At 39.7% G+C, this 18770-nt stretch overlaps 14 non-coding genes across 14 annotated transcripts; all 14 read left to right on the top strand.

Annotated features, from left to right (window-relative positions):
* The first annotated feature begins 3124 nt into the window (after window positions 1–3124).
* On the top strand, window positions 3125–3235 carry trnal-caa (transfer RNA leucine (anticodon CAA)). The gene is made up of 2 exons: window positions 3125–3162; window positions 3190–3235. It is a non-coding gene; the product is annotated as a tRNA-Leu (tRNA).
* A 1387-nt stretch (window positions 3236–4622) lies between these two features.
* On the top strand, window positions 4623–4731 carry trnal-caa (transfer RNA leucine (anticodon CAA)). Its single transcript has 2 exons — window positions 4623–4660; window positions 4686–4731. It is a non-coding gene; the product is annotated as a tRNA-Leu (tRNA).
* Window positions 4732–6881: 2150 nt separating this feature from the next.
* trnal-caa (transfer RNA leucine (anticodon CAA)) lies at window positions 6882–6992 on the top strand. Its single transcript has 2 exons — window positions 6882–6919; window positions 6947–6992. It is a non-coding gene; the product is annotated as a tRNA-Leu (tRNA).
* Window positions 6993–7167: 175 nt separating this feature from the next.
* Window positions 7168–7277, top strand: trnal-caa (transfer RNA leucine (anticodon CAA)). The gene is made up of 2 exons: window positions 7168–7205; window positions 7232–7277. It is a non-coding gene; the product is annotated as a tRNA-Leu (tRNA).
* Window positions 7278–7553: 276 nt separating this feature from the next.
* trnal-caa (transfer RNA leucine (anticodon CAA)) lies at window positions 7554–7664 on the top strand. The gene is made up of 2 exons: window positions 7554–7591; window positions 7619–7664. It is a non-coding gene; the product is annotated as a tRNA-Leu (tRNA).
* A 1167-nt stretch (window positions 7665–8831) lies between these two features.
* Window positions 8832–8941, top strand: trnal-caa (transfer RNA leucine (anticodon CAA)). The gene is made up of 2 exons: window positions 8832–8869; window positions 8896–8941. It is a non-coding gene; the product is annotated as a tRNA-Leu (tRNA).
* A 166-nt stretch (window positions 8942–9107) lies between these two features.
* On the top strand, window positions 9108–9217 carry trnal-caa (transfer RNA leucine (anticodon CAA)). Its single transcript has 2 exons — window positions 9108–9145; window positions 9172–9217. It is a non-coding gene; the product is annotated as a tRNA-Leu (tRNA).
* Window positions 9218–9669: 452 nt separating this feature from the next.
* trnal-caa (transfer RNA leucine (anticodon CAA)) lies at window positions 9670–9780 on the top strand. Its single transcript has 2 exons — window positions 9670–9707; window positions 9735–9780. It is a non-coding gene; the product is annotated as a tRNA-Leu (tRNA).
* Window positions 9781–10056: 276 nt separating this feature from the next.
* Window positions 10057–10167, top strand: trnal-caa (transfer RNA leucine (anticodon CAA)). The gene is made up of 2 exons: window positions 10057–10094; window positions 10122–10167. It is a non-coding gene; the product is annotated as a tRNA-Leu (tRNA).
* A 1167-nt stretch (window positions 10168–11334) lies between these two features.
* On the top strand, window positions 11335–11444 carry trnal-caa (transfer RNA leucine (anticodon CAA)). Its single transcript has 2 exons — window positions 11335–11372; window positions 11399–11444. It is a non-coding gene; the product is annotated as a tRNA-Leu (tRNA).
* Window positions 11445–11610: 166 nt separating this feature from the next.
* On the top strand, window positions 11611–11720 carry trnal-caa (transfer RNA leucine (anticodon CAA)). Its single transcript has 2 exons — window positions 11611–11648; window positions 11675–11720. It is a non-coding gene; the product is annotated as a tRNA-Leu (tRNA).
* Window positions 11721–12172: 452 nt separating this feature from the next.
* Window positions 12173–12283, top strand: trnal-caa (transfer RNA leucine (anticodon CAA)). Its single transcript has 2 exons — window positions 12173–12210; window positions 12238–12283. It is a non-coding gene; the product is annotated as a tRNA-Leu (tRNA).
* Window positions 12284–12724: 441 nt separating this feature from the next.
* On the top strand, window positions 12725–12835 carry trnal-caa (transfer RNA leucine (anticodon CAA)). The gene is made up of 2 exons: window positions 12725–12762; window positions 12790–12835. It is a non-coding gene; the product is annotated as a tRNA-Leu (tRNA).
* Window positions 12836–13001: 166 nt separating this feature from the next.
* Window positions 13002–13112, top strand: trnal-caa (transfer RNA leucine (anticodon CAA)). The gene is made up of 2 exons: window positions 13002–13039; window positions 13067–13112. It is a non-coding gene; the product is annotated as a tRNA-Leu (tRNA).
* Window positions 13113–18770: the final 5658 nt, after the last annotated feature.

Raw genomic sequence — 18770 nt, forward strand, 5'->3', positions numbered from 1 at the left:
AGACAAATCAAAGCTATCAACAAGTGATTACACAGGCGACAAAGATCAGAGGTCAGACACAACAGGCTGTCTTCCAGAAGCCCGTTGTGACCCGCAACATCAACAAATGGCAAGAACCTCCTCAGGATGGTCTTTCCGCCGTCACGCCTGATATTAAAGACAGAGGCTGACACACACACACACACAAATTCACACATAGAGACCTTATCTATCTTCAAGGTTGCCTAGCCAGGCAAGACTCAATGTGGCTTGATACACGCACACCTAACAGTTAGCCTCTTGGAAAAATGGAATCAAATCAACAGGATTTCACTAATACAAGTCTAAAGGATATCAAGAACATATGTCATAGATGTCCCAAATCACAGATGTCTTGGTCACAGTTGCTCACGCAATCAGGAGGGTCATCCTGACCTCCTGAGGTGTGATCTCAGTCCCTGAGAAAAGAGAACTTCAACAGATAGAAAACACATTTGGCACACACTTTAATATTTTCTATAAGGCATCTATTCTAGTCACTTACTAATATTAAACAACAAATAATATTAGAAGTTAAACACTGATTTATGAGCTAGATCATCTACTAAAAATGTGTAAGAATTAATAAGGATATTAATTTGTAAAAAGGCCATGATGTCTTCCGACTTCCACTCCTTCAATGAGATCAGTTGTCCTCTAATCACCGCTTTAGCTGCGTCCCATATCACTGCAGGAGTGACAGGGGAGGCTGCATTGTCCTGCCTATACTGTTCCAGCCATTGTCTAATATTACTACATGCTTCCGTATTCATAAGAAGCGAAGAGTTAAATTTCCAGTACCTAGTTGGATGCACCTCTTGATTCAGAAATAGCCTAAGAAAGACAGGTGCATGATCTGATATGAGAATGGAGCCTATACTACAGGAAATAACAGAAGAAAGAGAAACCTGGGGCAAGAGGAAAAAATCTAGCCGAGAATATGTTTTATGTCTCGCCGAGTAAAAAGTATAATCTTTCACTAAGGGGTTAAACTCTCTCCATACATCAACAAGACCTGCATCATTGGAGGCCACGTTTAAAGCTTTTGCTGCTTTAGGATTAGAAGCAGAGAGTGAAGATTTATCTAGGCTGCTGTCCATACTACAATTGAAATCTCCAGCAATTATTCCAAATTCTGTATTATATTGGCTAAAAAGAGCAATCATTTTTGTCATAAATTTAGGACAATCTGCATTTGGGGCGTAGATATTAAGCAATGTAAATTCCTGACCGTAAAGTGTACCACGTATTAGTACATACCTACCCTCTTGGTCATTATATTGCTCTTTAAATATGAAAGGTAGATTTTTGTGAATTAGTATTGCCGTCCCCCTTTTATTGCTTGTAAAACTTGAAAAATAAACCTGCCCTACCCAGTCTCTTTTGAGCTTTTTATGTTCCTCACTGGACAGATGGGTTTCCTGTAGTAATGCCACATCAGCCTTTTCCTTTTTCAAAAAGGTAAGGATTCTCTTACGTTTAATTGGATGTCCTAAGCCTCTGACATTAAAAGAAATCACATTAAGTGTGTTAGCCATTCAAAGATATACATATCCATATAGTGCATGACCAAAGAAAAAAGAAGAGAAGAAAAAGAAGAGAGAAAAAAACAAACAAAAAAAAAAAACCGAACATCCCCTTATCCCACCCAAAAAATAAAGCCTAGTCCCCAAACGACAAGGCAACTTTATAACCACAATATCCGATGGGCCACTAACTAGAACGGCCAACAGCAGGGTCCCACAACAACACGCATTATTTTACATGTGCGCATAGAACTTCACATTTGAATCAAATAAATATAGCTTAACTTCCGTTATTTATATTAGCAAAGAAAACTCTTTTTTTTCTTTTGGGTATAAATATAAAATAAAATGAAGTAAAGTACTTTGTCGTTATCGATATTGTTCACTGTTTACAAATCGACTGGTATAAAGGTTTTTTTTTTTTTTTTTTTTTTTTGTCTTGTAAGGTTTGGGATGGTAAGCTTATACAAACTAACCATTCACACCTTCCCCTTCATATGAAACTGTCAAGTCCGACCTGATCGTCCATGGTTTATTTGGCGCTGATACTGCGATGGAATTCCTCAGCCTCGCGCGGTGTGGAGAACAGCTGTATCTTCCCGTCATGAAGCACCCTCAGCTTACACGGATGGTGAAACCCGCGGAAGGTTCCTTTGCTGATGAACAATTTCTTGACGTCGTTAAACTCACGCCTCTGTCGGATCGTTTCTGCTGACAGATCTTGAGCAAAGAAAATTTTGGACCCATCGTGGATGATACCCCGGCTTCTTGCGGTGCGCATGACAAACTCCTTGTCTTGAAACTTGAGAAAACGGATAAGCACAGGTCTGTTTTGATTAGGAGCTGCGGGTGCCACCGTGCGGTGGACTCTTTCCAACGTGAAGGATTTTTCGGGTTCGAGGCCCAGCCATTGAGGAAGCATATCGTGCATAAAGTCCAGTAAAGAGCGTTTACCTTCTGCTCCTTCTTTGAGGCCAAATACACGGATATTCTTTCTTCTCCCGCGATTTTCTAGATCATCCGTCTTCATCTCCAGATGTGCAATCCGCTTTGTCGCCGCGGTTAATGCAGATTCGGTTTTGTCAAGTTTGTCCTCTATTGCAGAGATGCGGGACTCGGCTTCTTGAATCCGTTTTTCATTGGTTGACACCTCACGTTTGATGTCAGTTAAATTGGTCTCCAAAGCTGAGATAGAGCTTGCCATTACTCCCAGGCGATTGTTTATGCCATCTAACTTTGAACCAAACTCGGAGCGAAGTGCTTTTAGTTCAGTTAGCACCTCAGTTAACGTTAGATCCGCCATGCTGCCAGTCTTCACGCTCTCTGCCGACGATGCTGCTTTCCCACTTCGTGTGCGTGCTTTAGTAAAAATATCACATTCCTTAACTGACAAGGGTTTAGACATAGTTAAGTCCAGGTTTACGACCAGGTTTGTTGAGTTTAGGGGTAGTTTTTGCGCGAAGTTGTGGAGAGATTTTAAATAGGGCAAATACTGTATCTATCACTTGACGAAAGCTCAGACTTTTGGATTCCCATTAGTTTATTAATTGCACCGATACTTACAGCATAGTTGTCGTTCTGTCAGGATGGCCGAGCGGTCTAAGGCGCCAGACTCAAGGGTTTCAACCTTCTCAAATCCTGAGGCTTCTGGTCTCCAAATGGAGGCGTGGGTTCAAATCCCACTTCTGACAATAACTTTTCAGAAGCCCGAAAAAATGACATCTACGACTTAAGCAATATAGAATATGTTCTCTAGGGCTGTCCCCGACTATGAATTTTCATAGTCGAATCAGAATTTTCGAATCTTTCTATAGTCGACCGATAGTCGAATCATCTTATGTGCGTGTGTGAATGGGTTGGGAGGGGCACGACACTATAGTCAGCAGGAGGGTAAAAATATTTTTATTTTATTTTATAAGCGACCAAAACTGCCTGCCAACTGACAGACAAACGTATTTAGGTTTAAATAAAAACACAGAACGCGTCTTTTAGTTCTAAAAACGCAAGGCGCACAGCACTGCCTTTTTTGGTGACTTTTAATGAAAGAGCAGTGTGCTGCGGTTTTTTTATGTTGCTAAGCAACGACCAAAACAGCTGTCCTGTCAGTCAATTCAAAGGATTATAGCGCGAGCGCTCTAACTTAGTTTTTTGCTGTTAAGTAAACTGTCATATTAGCAGAAACCCTAAATAATACAGCTCCGGGTTACCCACGATAGACACCAAAGGTTTCTCCTCCATTTCTTGCAGTCCCCGCACTTTTTAAGCAACGGTAAACTTTCGCCATCACAACAGAAGACCCGCATCTCCATTCATTCGATTGGACAATGGAAAAGAACGCGAATGACGTTGGGTGTTTTTCCGCTCAGAGTTGATTTTTTTTTTTTTTTCAACTTCAGGCGCTCAGAGCGCTCCTGCAAAACGCGAGGCGCAGCAGCCGGGGGCGCATAAACAGGGCACAGAACGCTCACTGCCAGCAGAAAAACATTCAAAAGAGGCGCCTCCAAGGCTCCAACTGCAAAAACGCGTCAAGATGGTCCTCATCTCATCAAGCATCAGAGAAAGTGAAAATTAAATTTGTCACAGGGGTGGTTGGAATTATTCACAAACACGTTAAAAATATTTACTGAACGCTTCTTTCTTTTCACTTTTGTTTTTACTGCATTATCATAATCAAAGGCTGTATATAACTTAATATAACCGTACAAAACCAGTAGTTCTGTGTGCAATTAGACATTGAGCACCCCCATAATGGCAAAATGGTATGATGCTCGTTTCACCCGCGAAGATTCGACTGTGAGATCGGTGGTCGAATCAGGCTCCGCATATCGATGCATCGAATCTTCGACTATTCGGGGACAGCCCTAATGTTCTCAGATTTTAAATGTGGCAAAACTTGACGAAAACTCAGACTTTTGGATTCCCATTAGTTTATTAATTGTGCCGATACTTACAGCATAGTTGTCGTTCTGGTCTCAGATTTTAAATGTGGCAAATATCTATCACTTGATGAAAACTCAGACTTTTGGATTCCCATTAGTTTATTAATTGCACCGATACTTACAGTACAGCTGTTGTACTGTCAGGATGGCCGAGCGGTCTAAGGCGCCAGACTCAAGGTTTCAACTTTTCAAATACTGAGGTTTCTGGTCTCCGAATGGAGGCGTGGGTTCAATTCCCTCTTCTGACAACTATATTTCAGGAGCCCGAAAAAATGTCAAAAATTACTTAAGCAATATAGAATATGTTCTCAGATTTTAAATAGGGCAAATACTGTATCTATCACTTGACGAAAGCTCAGACTTTTGGATTCCCATTAGTTTATTAATTGCACCTGTAACCCGGGTAATCCAGGCTACAAAGAAATTAAAATACTTCAAAACATAGAAAGAGCTGAAGGAAACTGAGAGATGAGAAAAAGGGAGAAAGTTCCAGAAGGATGAAAGATTGATCAAATTACTTCTCACTTCAGTGACAAACTTCTGTAAGAGCCAATGGTAGCAGCACATTTATAAGCCCCGCCCACCTGCAGCGCCGGCGCTGCTGCACCTTTCAGAACAGACAGAGAGACGAGATTGCACGAGACCGCAGCACGGAGCGTTTGTCTAGAAGCTCATAGCGTTGAACATTAATCTAAGGAGAGATGTGATAGAGAACACTTGGAAACGAAACTTAAGGAATCGTGACATCATCTTGAAGTGTTGTCGTCGGACGAAAAGAGAGAAGGGAGACGTGGAAATTGGAAGAAGTGTAGTTGGAGCGGATCTCAGTGCTGAAGCCCTGTGATTAATCATCTTTGACAAAATATTGTTCTATTTTGCTCTGGTGAGTGAATTTTCATATACTGACCTAAAATAGTTTCAAAATGAGATGTTACAAAGCAATTTTGAGTAGGCCGTGCGCATACCGCGTGCGTCAAACTAGTTAGCACGTGTGCTAAAGCTATCACATGTAATATTCATAAATCGGTTATGAGACAAGTCAAAGAGTAATTTATGAAACTCAACGTGTTTAATAACAGTTGAAATGTTGTATTTGAGATGTGTGTGTGTGTGTGTATGAACTTGTGATGAAAACGTTTGAATCAGAAGTTAATTGTGTTTGCCTTGTGTTTTGCAAGGCTGGGTTTTTTTCTTCCCTATGTTTCTTCTGAGATCTTCTGAGAGAATTACCTGTTTTGTGCCGAACGTAATCCTCTGGTGAGAATCATCTGTGTTGATCGCGATTACATGTGCACAAATGGCGAGCTGCCCACGGACCTTTGAACTGTGATTTGAATTCATCGACTGGTAGGAGAATTCCATTGTTTCCTGTTCTTTTGGACACAAAAGATCCCGATACTTTGAACAGAATTGATTTTTTTTTTTGCATCTGAAACGGAGAGACTTTGTTTTTGAGTTGGAACTGGTAGAACGAGTGTTCTTGAAGCTGAATCATTTGATTCACGAACTTTGATCAACTGAGTCGTTTAATCCACAAAGCATTGTTCAATTGAATCGTTTGATTTGTTCTTGTGTTTTTACATTTCATGGTTGAATTTACTGTTGAGTTTTGAAGAAAAAGTGTCATTTACATCTATTTTCTGGAATTTAGTCAGAGTGAACATCCTATTACAAACTCTTTTTGAATTATTGGGTTTTTGAATGTAAAGCTCATTGAAGAGTATTTTATTGTGAATTTATTTGAAAGGAACACACACTATTGTTTTGTTTTTTGAAGAGCTTATTTTATTTTGGTCAACATTGATTTGAATCTGTTGAACTGTTAACATTTTTGATACTGTTTGAGACAACAGAATATTTCTTGACCGCTGTCAATTGGTTGTCCTTCAATGTGACTACTTGAAACAAACTATAAAGAAAAAGAAAAGAAAACCCATCAATATAAATTCTTTTTAAAATCAAATCTAATTGTCTTGTCTATTCACTCACCAGTAGCATCTCACCCTCTCTCCAGTAGACGTTCCTGGCTTCTGATCTTTGGCCCATATTGAACCCTAAGCTAGTGTGACACGCTAAAAACGTCGTATGCTACACACCGATACTTACAGCACAGCTGTCGTGCTGTCAGGGTGGCCGAGCGGTCTAAGGCGCAAGACTCAAGGTTTCAACCTTCTCAAATACTGAGGCTTCTGGTCTCCGAATGGAGGCGTAGATTCAAATCCCACTTCTGACAACTATTTTTCAGGAGCCCGAAAAAATGTCATAAATGACTTAAGCAACATAGAATATGTTCTTAGATATTAAATATGGCAAATATCTGTCACTTGACGAAGCTCAAACTTTTGGATTCCCATTAGTTTATTAATTGCACCGATACTTACAGCACAGCTGTCGTATTGTCAGGATGGCCGAGCGGTCTAAGGCGCCAGACTCAAGGGTTTCGACCTTCTCAAATACTGAGGCTTCTGGTCTCCGATTGGAGGCGTGGGTTCAAATCCCACTTCTGACAACAACTTTTCAGAAGCCTGAAAAAATTCCATATATCCTTATATGTCACTTAAGCAATATAGCATGTGTTTCAGATATTAAATATGGCAAATATCTGTCACTTGACAAAAGCTCAGACTTTTGGATTCCCATTAGTTTATTAATTGCAACGATACTTACAGCGCAGCTGTCGTATTGTCAGGATGGCCGAGCGGTCTAAGGCGCCAGACTCAAGGGATTCAACCTTCTCAATACTGAGGCTTCTGGTCTCCGAATGGAGGCGTGGGTTCAAATCCCACTTCTGACAATAACTTTTCAGAAGCCTGAAAAAATGACATCTACGACTTAAGCAATATAGAATATGTTCTCAGATTTTAAATGTGGCAAATATCTATCACTTGACGAAAACTCAGACTTTTGGATACCCATTAGTTTATTAATTGTGCCGATACTTACAGCAGAGTTGTCGTTCTGGTCTCAGATTTTAAATGTGGCAAATATCTATCACTTGATGAAAACTCAGACTTTTGGATTCCCATTAGTTTATTAATTCCACCGATACTTACAGTACAGCTGTTGTACTGTCAGGATGGCCGAGCGGTCTAAGGCGCCAGACTCAAGCGTTTCAACCTTCTCAAATGCTGAGACTTCTGGTCTCCGAATGGAGGCGTGGGTTCAAATCCCACTTCCGACAACTATTTTTCAGGAGCCCGAAAAAATGTCATAAATGGCTTAAGCAATATAGAATATGTTCTTAGATATTAAATATGGCAAATATCTGTCATTTGACGAAAGCTCAGACTTTTGTATTCCCATTAGTTTATTAATTGCACCGATACTTACAGCACAGCTGTCGTACTGTCAGGATGGCTGAGTGGTCTAAAGCTGAGTTCAGACTGCACGATTTTCAAAGCAATCGCGTCACAGATGTTTTCACACTGCATGACTATCTGGGGTTGCATTCTGTCGCTGCTGTGTTCACACTGCACGATGGATCGGAGACAGGGGGTTTCACACTGCATGACTTTGCAATAGGAAGAATCGCCGACAACTTTGTCCCGGTCCGCGAACTACGTCTCACAACCAAACACACGCGAAATGTGACATGGAAACAACGTGAGGTCAGGCGTGCAAGTTCTCACATGAGACTGGTGTTATTATAAAAAATGGTAGCCCGCAAGAAGCTTGTCATACAAATAGCATGTGCACTCATTTGCAGCGAAAAGAAAAGAAGCCGAAGCCATTCTTGTTGATACTGTGATCTATACCTTCATAACTCCTCCCCCAACTTTCCGCTGGCCTGGATGTTGCTGTCTCATTGGCTGTAGGTAATCGCCGATGTGATTTTCAGTCAGATCACCTTTCACACGGCATGATTTTGAATCGCCGACAGGTCCAGATATTTAGCATGCCAAATATCTCACGGTTGTCGGCGACACGTCGGCGATTCTCTCAGATCGCATCTTTGATAGTTCACACTGTGTGATTGTCACTCACGTGAACGAGCACTGATTTGCCTGTGATTTCGGGCATTTGTCGGCGATTTCTCAAAACCTGTCGGCGAGTCAAAATCGGGGCTAAAATCATGCAGTCAGAACTAGGCTTAAGGCGCCAGACTCAAGAGTTTCAACCTTTTCAAATACTGAGGCTTCTGGTCTCCGAATGGAGGCGTGGGTTCAAATCCCACTTCTGACAATAACTTTTCAGAAGCCCGAAAAAATGACATCTACGACTTAAGCAATATAGAATATGTTCTCAGATTTTAAATGTGGCAAATATCTATCACTTGACGAAAACTCAGACTTTTGGATTCCCATTAGTTTATTAATTGGATCGATACTTACAGTACAGCTGTCGTACTGTCAGGATGGCCGAGCGGTCTAAGGCGCCAGACTCAAGGTTTCAACCTTCTCAAATACTGAGGCTTCTGGTCTCCGAATGGAGGCGTGGGTTCAAATCCCCCTTCTGACAACTATTTTTCAGGAGCCAGAAAAAATGTCATAAATGAATTATGCAATATAGAATATGTTCTTAGATATTAAATATGGCAAATATCTGTCACTTGACGAAAGCCCAGACTTTTGGATTCCCATTAGTTTATTAATTGCACCGATACTTACAGCACAGCTAATGTACCGTCAGGATGGCCGAGCGGTCTAAGGCGCCAAACTCAAGGTTTCAACCTTCTCAAATACTGAGGCTTCTGGTCTCCGATTGGAGGCGTGGGTTCAAATCCCACTTCTGACAACAACTTTTCAGAAACCTGAAAAAATTCCATATATCCTTATATGTCACTTAAGCAATATAGCATGTGTTTCAGATATTAAATATGGCAAATATCTGTCACTTGACAAAAGCTCAGACTTTTGGATTCCCATTAGTTTATTAATTGCAACGATACTTACAGCGCAGCTGTCGTATTGTCAGGATGGCCATGCGGTCTAAGGCGCCAGACTCAAGGGTTTCAACCTTCTCAAATACTGAGACTTCTGGTCTCCGAATGGAGGCGTTGGTTCAAATCCCACTTCTGACAATAACTTTTCAGAAGCCCGAAAAAATGACATCTACGACTTAAGCAATATAGAATATGTTCTCAGATTTTAAATGTGGCAAATATCTATCACTTGACGAAAACTCAGACTTTTGGATTCCCATTAGTTTATTAATTGCACCAATACTTACAGCATAGTTGTCGTTCTGTCAGGATGGCCGAGCGGTCTAAGGCGCCAGACTCAAGGGTTTCAACCTTCTCAAATCCTGAGGCTTCTGGTCTCCGAATGGAGGCGTGGGTTCAAATCCCACTTCTGTCAACTATTTTTCAGGAGCCCGAAAAAATGTCATAAATGACTTAAGCAATATAGAATATGTTCTCAGATTTTAAATGTGGCAAATATCTATCACTTGACGAAAACTCAGACTTTTGGATACCCATTAGTTTATTAATTGTGCCGATACTTACAGCAGAGTTGTCGTTCTGGTCTCAGATTTTAAATGTGGCAAATATCTATCACTTGATGAAAACTCAGACTTTTGGATTCCCATTAGTTTATTAATTCCACCGATACTTACAGTACAGCTGTTGTACTGTCAGGATGGCCGAGCGGTCTAAGGCGCCAGACTCAAGGGTTTCAACCTTCTCAAATGCTGAGACTTCTGGTCTCCGAATGGAGGCGTGGGTTCAAATCCCACTTCCGACAACTATTTTTCAGGAGCCCGAAAAAATGTCATAAATGGCTTAAGCAATATAGAATATGTTCTTAGATATTAAATATGGCAAATATCTGTCATTTGACGAAAGCTCAGACTTTTGTATTCCCATTAGTTTATTAATTGCACCGATACTTACAGCACAGCTGTCGTACTGTCAGGATGGCTGAGTGGTCTAAAGCTGAGTTCAGACTGCACGATTTTCAAAGCAATCGCGTCACAGATGTTTTCACACTGCATGACTATCTGGGGTTGCATTCTGTCGCTGCTGTGTTCACACTGCACGATGGATCGGAGACAGGGGGTTTCACACTGCATGACTTTGCAATAGGAAGAATCGCCGACAACTTTGTCCCGGTCCGCGAACTACGTCTCACAACCAAACACACGCGAAATGTGACATGGAAACAACGTGAGGTCAGGCGTGCAAGTTCTCACATGAGACTGGTGTTATTATAAAAAATGGTAGCCCGCAAGAAGCTTGTCATACAAATAGCATGTGCACTCATTTGCAGCGAAAAGAAAAGAAGCCGAAGCCATTCTTGTTGATACTGTGATCTATACCTTCATAACTCCTCCCCCAACTTTCCGCTGGCCTGGATGTTGCTGTCTCATTGGCTGTAGGTAATCGCCGATGTGATTTTCAGTCAGATCACCTTTCACACGGCATGATTTTGAATCGCCGACAGGTCCAGATATTTAGCATGCCAAATATCTCACGGTTGTCGGCGACACGTCGGCGATTCTCTCAGATCGCATCTTTGATAGTTCACACTGTGTGATTGTCACTCACGTGAACGAGCACTGATTTGCCTGTGATTTCGGGCATTTGTCGGCGATTTCTCAAAACCTGTCGGCGAGTCAAAATCGGGGCTAAAATCATGCAGTCAGAACTAGGCTTAAGGCGCCAGACTCAAGAGTTTCAACCTTTTCAAATACTGAGGCTTCTGGTCTCCGAATGGAGGCGTGGGTTCAAATCCCACTTCTGACAATAACTTTTCAGAAGCCCGAAAAAATGACATCTACGACTTAAGCAATATAGAATATGTTCTCAGATTTTAAATGTGGCAAATATCTATCACTTGACGAAAACTCAGACTTTTGGATTCCCATTAGTTTATTAATTGGATCGATACTTACAGTACAGCTGTCGTACTGTCAGGATGGCCGAGCGGTCTAAGGCGCCAGACTCAAGGTTTCAACCTTCTCAAATACTGAGGCTTCTGGTCTCCGAATGGAGGCGTGGGTTCAAATCCCCCTTCTGACAACTATTTTTCAGGAGCCAGAAAAAATGTCATAAATGAATTATGCAATATAGAATATGTTCTTAGATATTAAATATGGCAAATATCTGTCACTTGACGAAAGCCCAGACTTTTGGATTCCCATTAGTTTATTAATTGCACCGATACTTACAGCACAGCTAATGTACCGTCAGGATGGCCGAGCGGTCTAAGGCGCCAAACTCAAGGTTTCAACCTTCTCAAATACTGAGGCTTCTGGTCTCCGATTGGAGGCGTGGGTTCAAATCCCACTTCTGACAACAACTTTTCAGAAACCTGAAAAAATTCCATATATCCTTATATGTCACTTAAGCAATATAGCATGTGTTTCAGATATTAAATATGGCAAATATCTGTCACTTGACAAAAGCTCAGACTTTTGGATTCCCATTAGTTTATTAATTGCAACGATACTTACAGCGCAGCTGTCGTATTGTCAGGATGGCCATGCGGTCTAAGGCGCCAGACTCAAGGGTTTCAACCTTCTCAAATACTGAGACTTCTGGTCTCCGAATGGAGGCGTTGGTTCAAATCCCACTTCTGACAATAACTTTTCAGAAGCCCGAAAAAATGACATCTACGACTTAAGCAATATAGAATATGTTCTCAGATTTTAAATGTGGCAAATATCTATCACTTGACGAAAACTCAGACTTTTGGATTCCCATTAGTTTATTAATTGCACCAATACTTACAGCATAGTTGTCGTTCTGTCAGGATGGCCGAGCGGTCTAAGGCGCCAGACTCAAGGGTTTCAACCTTCTCAAATCCTGAGGCTTCTGGTCTCCGAATGGAGGCGTGGGTTCAAATCCCACTTCTGTCAACTATTTTTCAGGAGCCCGAAAAAATGTCATAAATGACTTAAGCAATATAGAATATGTTCTCAGATTTTAAATGTGGCAAATATCTATCACTTGACGAAAACTCAGACTTTTGGATTCCCATTAGTTTATTAATTCCACCGATACTTACAGCACAGCTGTCGTACTGTCAGGGTGGCCGAGCGGTCTAAGGCGGCAGATTCAAGGTTTCAACCTTCTCAAATACTGAGGCTTCTGGTCTCCGAATGGAGGCGTAGGTTCAAATCCCACTTCTGACAACTATTTTTCAGGAGCCCAAAAAATGTCATAAATGACTTAAGCAATATAGAATATGTTCTCAGATTTTAAATATGGCAAATATTTATCACTTGACGAAAGCTCATACTTTTGGATTCCCATTAGTTTATTAATTGCACCGATACTTACAGCACAGCTGTCGTACTGTCAGGATGGCCGAGCGGTCTAAGGCGCCAGACTCAAGGGTTTCAACCTTCTCAAATGCTGAGACTTCTGGTCTCCGAATGGAGGCGTGGGTTCAAATCCCACTTCTGACAGCTATTTTTCAGGAGCCTGAAAAAATGTCATAAATGACTTAAGTAATATAGAATATGTTCTTAGATATTAAATATGGCAAATATCTGTCACTTGACGAAAGCTCAGACTTTTGGATTCACATTAGTTTATTAATTGCACCGATACTTACAGCACAGCTGTCGTACTGTCAGGATGGCTGAGTGGTCTAAGGCGCCAGACTCAAGGGTTTCAACCTTCTCAAATACTGAGGCTTCTGGTCTCCGATTGGAGGCATGGGTTCAAATCCCACTTCTGACAACAATTTTTCAGAAGCCTGAAAAAATGACATCTACGACTTAAGCAATATAGAATATGTTCTCAGATTTTAAATGTGGCAAATATCTATCACTTGACGAAAGATCAGACTTTTGGATTCCCATTAGTTTATTAATTGCACCGATCCTTAATTCAATTCAATTCAATTCAAGTTTATTTGTATAGCGCTTTTTACAATACAAATTGTTGCAGAGCAGCTGTACAAAAGTTTTAGGCTACTACAATATATTTAGTAGCTTATTAGTGGTGAATACTGTATGTTGAGTCGATGTACATATGATATAAATATTAAAATCAGTAACTGTGTAATCAAACAGATGATGAACACTAATTGCAATGGTTATGTGCTGTAATCGACTTGTAGGAAAATTATGTAGTGCTGTATGTTGTTTCAAGGCTGGCATCATCTGCGGTCCTCTGAGGGGTTGGCATCATCTCTTCTTCTGAATCCGGGCTGAATCTTGTGTAAACCCTAGTTACCACGGGATGGAAATCCCGTGGCAGAGACAGAGAAACAAAGAAATAATTAGCGTAGCTGCTTTTCCAACTTCCGACCAAACAAAAATGATGTGTTTAGCCCAAGCTGAGGAATATTAATGTGCATTTGATCAGATGTTACTGAAATTACAACGTTATGAGATACATTATGTGAATGCTTGGCTAAAGATGAGTCTTTAACCCTCTGGGGCCTGAGGTGTTTTGGGGCCCTGAAGAAGTTTTGACATGCCCGGACATTTGTGCTTTTTTCAGTATCTTAAAAACATATGAATGGTTAAAGTCAGATTACATTGTAATCAGCACATATTGGGCTACAATAATATGCAAGCAACATTAATGTGCATGTTTGTGTTTTTGAGAAAACTATGTTTATGCGTGGTTATTGAAATTCTAAAGTTTTGAAGTCACTGAAATAAGGCCATGAAGCACATACAGGACATTTCTTTACAAGACTTTAGATAATTGGATATCGTAGGCTAGAATTTTTTCAACCAAATGATGTGAAAATCATCTCGTTCACTCGTTCAGAGAAAACAATATATTGATTTAAATTTTATAAAACATGTTTTGTGATCGAAAGGGATTATTCATAGGTGTGGCAATGGCCCATGAATATTTAGCAATTCACACCTGAAAGACAAAAGGGCCCTCCCTAATGGCCCCATCAATGTCTGACTTGACTATAGCAGGTAAGGAAACAATGTAAGAAGATTCAGAGAATGGTGTTTTAGATTATTTTTATTTTATTTACTATCACTGTATACACAAAACATACATAATGAAGGTCAAAGACACATTATTGAGCTCCCTCATCTTACCACACAGATGTGCACAGACTTTGTGGCATTTCTGAAAACTTCTTCTGAATTCTGTTCAACAAATGAAACAAATCTTACCTCCTATTTTGTGTGCCCTTAAAAAAATAAAAAAAAAGTCAAAAACTTGTTTTACACTAGAATATCAGTGTAGTTGAACATCTCAAGTTTCTAGTGCTCTCAGAGGAAAACAGTTTGAAGGGACTCAAGGGAAAGAGGGCAGGATTCATCTTTTGAGCAGGTTTGAGATCACTACAAAAACAAAACAAACCAAAAATCATATCAGGATCATCTGTCAGAATACAGTCTATACTCTAGAATTTGTACTAATGTAAAAAAAAGGACATGTAATATCTAAGAAACTAATAATTATCGTTTAGCACTATATTACTAATAAACGTGATGTAAACACACATTCAGTGTAAGCACTCAGAATACTTTTACACTGTTATACAATAAAATAAATAAATAAAGTATGATTCTACATTCATAAAGATATCGTCCTAAATGCATCTCACAGTCATAATCACATCGTTTTTATAGAACATTATAAATATCCTGCCATTGTAAGAGATGCAACCCAGATAGCAAGAACGTTTGGGCCAAATGTGGCTGATAGCTGTCACGTTTGGCCTAGGTATGGCATGGCTGAGCACATATGGGCCAAACTTGTACCATATATGTTTTGCCATGGCTTTAGAATTGGAGGGAATTTTCATTTGGGTGACTTTTTGTATTAAGGTATATGGCCCATATGACAGTACACAGACAAGAGCCATATTTGGCTAGGCTATGGCACATCCTGAAATATGTCAACTTATGGTTAACATTTGGCTTTTACTTGGAAAAACACACATAACCTGCTATAGTCATGTGTGGCTGGTTTGTGGCAGTCCAAATGTCAGCCCATTCATTCCTTCTTCCTGTATTCCTATTGGTGGATTACTGAAAATTTGAAAATACATGTCCGTTATTTCCCGCTCTGCTCCTGAGTCTACAACAGCCTTTGCCCAGACACACTCTTATTCAGGTAAGTGCAGTTTTGGTGTTTTAAATGTTTTCTAGGGATGTAATGGTACGCTTATTCGTACAGAAAAAAATTGTGTGCTTAGGTATGTGTACCGAACAAACACAGTTTCGTTTTGACCACGATCATGTGCTGAATTCATATGCGTGAATAAAACGTCACTATACATACATGCTGTCCAGAAATCATGATAAGATTTGGGTTTTGTTATTTTCGATAAGTCTCATCTTTAAAATTATGTCTTTTATATCAGAAAATTTAAACGATAAATGCCTTTTTGACACTCTTTGATGTTACGTGACAGACCGCTGTAAGTGATGTTACAAGCGGAGAGCGCATGAACGCGATCATCCTTTCTACTAGTTATAACGTGATTTAAAAATACCCTCGAAAAATGCTAATAAAACAGGATTACCTTTACCACCAGCGAGCACTCATGTCATGGCTTGTTTTAATATTCAAATATCTAATACTAATTATGATATGCTAATAATCTTTTTTCTCTCCTTTTTCCTGACAGATTGTGAAAGAAAGGCTGGGGAGACTTACTAAAAGTATCCATTATCAGTGTTTCCCCTAGGTTTCCAGTGTTAGGGGGGTGCCGGTAGCCAACGTTACTTTTTTTTCCCCGGTACTTTACCCTACTTTGTGAAATAACGAAAACATTATTATAGACTTATTCAGTGGAAAAATAAGTCCAAAACTCTCTATTTTAACATTTTGAACAATAGGGCTCTACCAACTTTTGCTTTTTTTTTTTAATTCTTGTGTGTATTATTTTTTCTCATAATCAAATTAAAAGTATAAACATTTATTTATTTTTAATCAAATGAAAAATAAACCCTTTTAATTTTTGGCAAACAAACAGAGGTTTACTGTTAAAATCAATAAATAATAATAATTTAACATTTAAATAATAATTGTAGTATTTTTTCTACAATTAAGTGGTTAATCTTGTTATATTTATTTTTATCATATATATTGTTTCATGTCAATTATTTAAATAGGAATATATAAACAACTACATTATACTGTACAAAAGTAATACAAGACTAATGTTCTGTTACATGTTACTTTTATTTTGACAGGTTGCCTTGAAGTTTCTGTGTGTGTACAGCATGTTATGATGCTAGTTTTCTCAAATGAAACGGTAAAAGTGACACTCACAGCAGCTTTGGATATTGAGTTTATCTGTTCATGCGAGATGCAAATGCCCAAAATTAGCGGGAGCGTCACGTGTGCTTCAGTATATGCGTGTAGTAAAAGCGCGTCTCCTCCATTCATACATACAGAGGCAAACGGAGCATGCAGGATTCATATTGAAACGGTCTTTTTGCATTTCAGTTTTCACAGACACTAGTCCATATCGCGATTTGAATGAAGTAACAGACCAACTTTTGATTTATTAATCCAAAAATCGACGAATTTACGTGGCATTTCGCGCTATAGTAGATTCGGTTTTTATGAATGGAGTCCGCGATCCCGTCTGTGTTTTCGCAGATGAGACATTGTAAACACGCGATCATGTAAAGACAGAAATGACATGCCTTCGTGTAAAAAAGATAAATAACACAAGGCAATTTAGTTTGTTTAATAAAAGAACAATGTATAGCCCTGTTCTATAGGAAAGATAACCTTAATGACTTCTATTGTGATCTGACGCTATATCAAAAATAAAATGAACTTGACATTCAAGGGGGGCGGGGGGTGCCGTTGGGGGGGCGGGGCGCCCCCCTAAGATAATGGTAGGGGAAACACTGCATTATTGTACATTTATTTACTCATTTGACATTTACACCACATCTTATGTTCTGTATTGTACTTCTGTTATTAAAATAGTATTATATTAAAAATGTCTGTGAATCAATTTTGTGTTTAATACGTGTTTAAGATTTACTGTGTAATTGGTATTTTAAATAAATAATAGGTGTGGCATAAATATGGTTAAATTATGGCTTTTGATCTATCAGCCACATGTGGTCCACATAGGGGCCATTGCCCTTTACAGAACTCAGCCATATAAGAATACCACATAAGATCCATATATCAGCCACATCTGTTTTCATGATTTGGCTCATTTTAGGTTGGGTTATGGCACTGTTTTGTTTCGGTTCTGGGTAAAAAGATGTGGACCAGTTTTGGGCCGGGGAACCTAAACTTATCTGGGCCACACTTTAGCTGTTGGTATGGGCCAGATCCGGCCCAGAGGAAATTTGCTGACTGGGAATGCAATCAAACGTACATCATAATGTTTCATTTGATAAAGTCAGGAATTTTAGTTTGGAATAAGTCTAACTAGTAAAATGTGTACATGTTTTGTCAAAGTAAATAACAGCGAAAGCTAGTAGGAAAATGAAAGTAAGACTCACTCATGTAAATGTCTCCTCCTGCTGGGTTTGCGTCGCATCGCGTCCTTCTTGTGATTGTGGTAAATATAAGTCTTATTCCTCACAGCATGTCTTCATTCAGTAACAAACTGTAACCAAGATGAACTTGAAGTCATGTTGCTTTATTGCGGTGATGTGGGAGTTTCCTCGCGTACAGATACTCCGGTCCTTGCCGCGCTAGTAGCACATGGCTAATTTGCATGGCAAAAGATTTCGCGATAGTGGGCACGGTCACATTAGAGATAATTAGTTGGAACTGGACAGACTAGACATCTCCTTGGTTTCATATAGATTAATTCATCTCAGATTATTTGTTTTTGATAAAACTTACTTTGTTTAAAAGCATAAATCTCAAGCTTTCAGTAGATACCACTTTTATGTTTGTGTGCTAAATATTCACCGTGTTTGAATGATATAAGTGACGCATTTCTAAAAGCAGTTCACGGAGACAGAGAAAACAGAAATCACCCTGTTTGTTTTCTTTATTCTAAATAAAAAAACACAACTTTCTGCTGTTCTTTTGAGTGTGCCCAAATAAAAGTACACGCTTTACAGTTTCCATTGATGTATATCTCTAATGTGTATGACTAAAACCGACAGAGCATTTTTAGTGTCTTTTGCACTGATCTAAAAAAAAGTAGGTTGGTCACGCCGGCGTGACCGTCGGCCCCAGGGGGTTAATCTAGATTTAAACATAGAGAGTGTGTCTGAACCCCGAACGTTATCAGGAAGGCTATTCCAGAGTTTGGGAGCCAAATGAGAAAAGGCTCTCCCTCCTTTAGTGGACTTTGCTATCCTAGGTACTACCAAAAGTCCAGAGTTTTGCGACCTTAGGGAGTGTGAGGGATTGTAGCGTAGTAGGAGACTAGTTAGGTATGCAGGAGCTAAACAATTTAGGGCCTTATAGGTAAGA

Source organism: Garra rufa, chromosome 2 (genome assembly GCF_049309525.1).
Source record: "Garra rufa chromosome 2, GarRuf1.0, whole genome shotgun sequence".
In the NCBI taxonomy this organism is placed as follows: Eukaryota; Metazoa; Chordata; class Actinopteri; order Cypriniformes; family Cyprinidae; genus Garra; species Garra rufa.